We start from the raw sequence: 6,000 nt of genomic DNA on the forward strand, positions 1-6,000 counted from the left end.
AAGGGATGGAGTGCCAGGACAAGGGGAATTCCAGAGGGCAGAGATGGGTGGGATATTGGGAAGGAATTGTTCCCTGGGAGGGTGGGCAGGCCCTGGCACAGGGTGCACAGAGCAGCTGTGGCTGCCCCTGGATCCCTGGAAGTGTCCAAGGCTAGGTTGGAGCAGCCTGGCACCCCATGGCAGGGGTGTGTGAGATGAACTTTAGATCCCTTCCAAGAAATTCCATTCCAAGGTTCCATGTTGCTGAGTTACCATTGTTTGCAGTCTGAGGAAGACTTTTAGTGCATTTATTACAAAGCACTGTTAAGCCTCAAGCTTTGATAAGCCCAAAGAGCAGTGGGATTTATCAGGTGAATTTTGGAGGCAGCTGGCTCTCAGAAGCCCATTAGATGAGAACTGAGGAGTTTTTCCTTTTTTCCTTATTTCTAGAAGAAGGGAGTGTTTTCCAGTGATTTTCCTGTCTGTACTGAGCCTAGCTGATCCCAGGCTAAAGCTGGAGCTGGATCAAAGCTGTAGCAACAACAGCAGGAGCAGAATGAGGTAATTCACAAATGGCTTTTGAGGTGGCACCAGCCAGGACAGCTGGAATGTTGTTTCTCTTTCTGGCAAGGATGGTTGCTCTTTACAGGATAAAATTGTATTCATCCTCTCACTGGTCAACCAGCAGGAGCAACAACTCTGCAAAAGGTGGTTCCAACCTGGCCTTGGACACTTCCAGGGATCCAGGGGTAGCCACAGCTGCTCTGGGAAATCTGGGAAATTCCCAGGCCTGCCCACCCTGCCAGGGAACAATTCCTTCCCAACATCCCATCCAGCCCTGCCCTTTGGCAGTGGGATTCCTGTGGACATGCTGTGTTTGCACAGACCTGTAGAGTTTAGCCAATATGTGGCTTCCAGGAGGTGCTGGAAGCTTTGCTTGGAGAGGAAAACAGCAAGGAAGTTGTTTGTGTTGGATTTGGGGAAGGGAAGTGTCTCTGCAGTGGCTCTTCTGCAGCTCTTCTAAGAGAAAGGACAAAACCTTAAGTAAAACTGTTGAAAACATTTCTCTTTGCCTTCAAAGCTCTGTTGAACTGCTTAGAGAAGAGGAAACATCAGCTTTTTAGGGCAACAAAGCCAAAATTAACCTTTTTTAGTGCTTACCACTCCAGATCATGGTTTCTGCTCCCAGAAGACTGTGGGCATGGTACCCAACTAAGTGGAATGTGAGAGCAGGCCTGGGGCTGTTCTCAGGGCAGGTGTTCCTGGGAATGCTACAAAAATCCAGGGCATATTTTTGGGGTTCCAGAGATAGGATACTTCTAGAGAATGGTGCAGAACTGAATGCTGTAATGCTGAGGAGAGGCTTAGATTTGTTTCAGAGAGTTTAGAGAGAATGACAACACCAAAGTTTAGAGAAGCTCTGCTTTGTCATGGTTATTTTTAGTATCTCGGGAAGAATTTCTTCTTTCCTCAATAAAGGTCACCAGGGAAATTGTATTAAGGCCATTATTTAATCTGATGAATTTTGCACAGGTAGAAAGATGATTATTTTTTAATGTGTTACATTTCAGACATCAGACCTAGACAGCGTCGCTCTCCCAGCATTCACAAAGAGCTACTTTATTCCAAGTCGTTATCTCAGAAATGCGGGTGAGAGGCTCTTTTAATGAAAAAGAAAAGTGCAGGTTTTAAATATATCAAATATTGAGCAGGATTTAGCATTACACAGAGCTAGTCCTACAGAGAGGGGGGAAACAAATTGCTCACTGCTGATTAATCACCACGGTTTAAATGAGGAACACGAAGGATAAACTCAAAACTTTACCCCATCACCAAGCCAAGAATAATAAATTTTTGTCTCTCCCAGCAGCTTAATTTACTGCTGCAGATTTTTGCCTTGCAGGCTGGAAATGCATGAATAACTGGGGGCTGAGGGTGGGAATTCTGAGGAGACATCAAGGCACGGACCTTGAACATGGATGGGGGCGTGGGAGGGATTATTAAAGGCAGGAGAAGCACAGGGAGGGGAGTGGTGATCTCAGGGCTCTCATTCTTGGCTCCACCACTGCCTCCCCCTTCCTTTCCTCCCAAAAGGTGAGGGAGGGCAGGACTGTGCCCAGGGATGGAGACACACACAGGTGCCACACTGGGCATTATTCTGCCCAGGCCAATAAGCTGCCAGGATGACAAATTTCAACCCAAGCTCATGGAATAGCCCTGTCCTGGTGTGTCTGGAGGGGATTTGCTCCCTTCCTGCCCTTACAGAACCACCCACCACCGTGGTTCTCCTGCTGGGAACGTGCAGACAAACACATCTTCCTGGGAAAGGAAAGGTGGAAATCCTGGTGAGAAATGGGATCTGTCCCCAAGGGGGCAGGAGGAAGGAGCAGCCCACAGGCACGAGGTGCAGCTTCCACCAAACCCAGAGCACCATTCCCAGAGAAAGGCATTCCCTTCAGGGCTCCCCGTGCCAAATGTGTTTGGGGTAGGAGGGGGCAAAGTGCTCCACAAACTGGGAGCTCACAATAACCTGGGAGTCCTCAAATTAACACAGGATTGTGAAAGGAACAGTCAGCAAAGCTGTCAGGTTTTAGGCAGTGAAATCACCCCACCTGCTGCTGCTTCAGGACATGTCACCTTGATTCCTGTGCTTCCTTCCCAACATGATTTGCCTTTTGGGGATTTAGAGAGAAGTTCTTCCCTCCTGGATTGTGACATGCATTCATGAATGCTGGTGGTTCAGCCTCCACGGGAAATAACACGGGATCACAGAATGGTTTGGGTTGGAAGGGAGGAATATTTTTGTCCCTAGGAAAAGGAAAAAAAAAAAAGTTAGCAGGGAAAGTGGGTGGGATGATTGGAAAAACTGGGAAGGACAGGAATCAAGGATTCCCAACATCCTGGTAACCTCTACCCCTCTCCCAAAGGAATCACTGCATCCCCAGGGATCTGCAGGGAAACTTGGACAAGACTCAGCAGCCAAATTGTGCTTGGGCACTCAGCTGAGCCAGCTGCAGGTGACAGGCTTGGCCTCAGCTGCTACAGCACAAATCCAGCCCAGGATAAACATAGCCAATGCCAGTTTATGGAATTCTGGGAGGTGGATGGATTTTAATTGGCCAATTTACACCCTTTTCCTTTGTGCCAAAGAAGGAAGCTTCCCCAGGAAGGATTTGAGGCTGAGCTATCACTTCAGAGCCACCTGTAAAATTAATGAGTATCAAGACAGCCAGATGTCAAGACCCTGCCATTTCTTTGACAAATTCTTACAAATAATCAGCAAAATAAGGTCAGGAATTTGGAAAACCTGCCCCCACCCAGCCATAGCAGCTGCACCTTTGCACTTGCCTGTGCTCATATGATTTATTACATTTTATTGCCCCAAAACTGTAAAAATAGAGCATATTTAGAAGGGCCCAAGACCAGGTTGGATGGGGCTTGGAGCAGCCTGGGATGGTGGAAGGTGTCCCTGCCCATGGCAGGGTGGAATGAGATGGGCTTTGAGGTCTCTTCCAACCTGAACCATTCTGGGATTCCAAACCTCCCCTGGCACATCTGCATGCTATTACTAACAGCAGCAACGTGAATGTAGCTGGTGTTTAATCCATCTCCATCCTTCTATAAAAGGTTTGGTTTTTTATAGAAATGATAAATAAAAGGTCTGGTCAGGTAGGAGGTCTTGGGGAGGTTTTATTTACAGCTGAGTACAGCTCTGTGTGGGAGACCTGAGGAGGAAAATACAACCTGCAAACTGAACAGAGTTCTCTTTCCTACTCTACATTATTATAAATGCTGCAGAATTCTCTTTTGAAGAAGGTTTAGGAAAGAAGGGTTTGTTTCACAGTCTTGATTAATAACATGTTTCCAGAATCTTCCTGGCTGGATCCAGGGACAAGAGTGTTAGTGTAGATCTCACAGGACCACTAAAATCCCAAACCCAACCAAGCAAAATGATTTCTTCATAGGCCCTGAGCTGGAAGGGACCCATGAGGATCACTTAGACACCCCCCAAAAAACTCAGAGTAGCGTTTCTCATTAACTTTAAATCCCAAAAGCAGCCTGAAAAAACCCTAAAATTCAAGTTCTTTTTGTGAGTGCTTTATTTACGGGTTGGACTGGGCTTGTTGCACTTGGCAGAGAGTCTTGTGATCCATAGCCATGGATCCTGTGGGAAGCACTCCTGCCCTGCCCTGCAGGACCACAACCCACTGTGCTTCCATCACTGGCCCTTCCCAGGTGCCTGGTCAAAATTAGCCATCAGTAATTAGTTCTCCAGCAGGTGTGAGACACTAATTACCTCCCCTAAGACTGGAGGACCTCTTTTTCTTAATAATGCTCTCCTTACACTCCTGCTTTGAAATTTATTTCCTATTGAAATAATGCTGAGGTGGGTGCAGTGTCCACCCACCTGTCAGGATAATTCAGAATAATTTCTGAACGAAATGGCTAATTTCATCCAGATTTGAAGGAAGACTCACAGTCTACAAATTAATTTTCCAGAAACTTCATGAAAATTGACAGCTGGATAGAGGGAAGTGGGAAGCAAAGAGATGCTTCTGTGTCCTCTGTGGAAGAGGAGAATACTTGTGGCCAACTGGAGGGGCAACAGCTGAAGATGGGCATCCAGGTTATTCCATGATTCCTAGAGGGTCCTAGGGATGTCACTGAGGGGTGGGTGGCAGAGGCTTGGATGAGGGAAATCTCATCCAGGGTATCCTGGGGGACACTGAGCTGTCCCCGGGCCAGCAGAGGGTCCTGGGCCCAGGGAGGCCGAGGGGAGCCTGGGGCAGCAGCAGAGCATTGGCAGCAGGGCAGGGAGGGATCCCGGCCCTGGGCAGCCCTGGAGGCTCCTCTGGAGTGCTGTGTCCAGCTCTGGGTGCTGAGCACAGCAGGGCCAGGAGCTGCTGGAGCTGGGAAGGGCCTGGAGCAGCTGGGTGCCCAGGGCAGGCTGAGGGAGCTGGGGCTGCTCAGCCTGGAGAGGAGCCCCAGCGGAGAGGGGCCCTCAGGCCTGGCTGTCCCTGGGGGCAGGAGGGGCAGAGCAGGGCCCAGGCTCTGCTCCGGGGCCCAGCCATGGCACCAGAGCCACGGGCAGGGCCTGAGCCCAGCCATTGCCCTGCCCAGGAGGCACAACTTCTTCCCTGGGCAGTGCCCAGCCCCGAGCAGATTGCCCACAGAGCCTGGGGGCTCTCCTCCCTGGGGCTGGGGCACAGCTGGGTGCACACAGTGCTGTGCCCTGGGCTCTGGGATGGCCCTGCTGGAGCAGGGAGGTGACACCAGGTGCCCGCTGAGCTCCTGCAGCCTCGGCCAGTCTGGCATCCTGTGAATTACAAACACTTCCTTTGCTCCTGGTGCAAATTCTTTTCTCTCCGTGCTGTCAAACACAGCTAGGACCTCAAAAAGATCATTAAAGGAGGTGAGGATCAGTCTCTGTTGTCTGACATGTACATCTGCCATGAGATGTGATGTGCCTATCACTGTTGCACTTTTCCTGGCGGAACAATTCAAGCACTGGCCTCCAGCAGGAAAAAAAACTCCTTTGACTTTTGGGTTTAGATAATGTTTTGAAGATATAAAAGGAATTTAATGTGTCAAGTAGGAACAATTATTTGCTCACTTATAATGAGAATTATGGCAGCAGTGCAATACAAATTTTCTCCCCACTAAAACGGAGCCCTAATTAGAATGATAATGTCTCCTCTTTGGAGAAGCCTTTAAAGGAGCTGCGAGGTCACCTCCACTTTTGTGGGAATTGGCAGCTCATTCTCAGCTCCATTTTAGTCGTGACTCTCACCACAAACCCACAGCCTCCCACTAAATGAAGTAGCACAATAGCTGAGTTTCAATTAGAGATACTCAGGTTTTCTTCTGCATTTTAGCAAAGAGAGGCACTGTACAGGGAATTCAGGGTGATACTTACTGGCTATTATATTAACTCCCTAGAAATTGAGAGTTATTGTGCCTTTTATATTCACTTCCTACCAGTTAAAGGGAACAAGGCTTCTGTTTTAACTCTTGATTTTC

Source organism: Haemorhous mexicanus, chromosome 7, assembly GCF_027477595.1.
Source record: "Haemorhous mexicanus isolate bHaeMex1 chromosome 7, bHaeMex1.pri, whole genome shotgun sequence".
In the NCBI taxonomy this organism is placed as follows: domain Eukaryota; kingdom Metazoa; phylum Chordata; class Aves; order Passeriformes; family Fringillidae; genus Haemorhous; species Haemorhous mexicanus.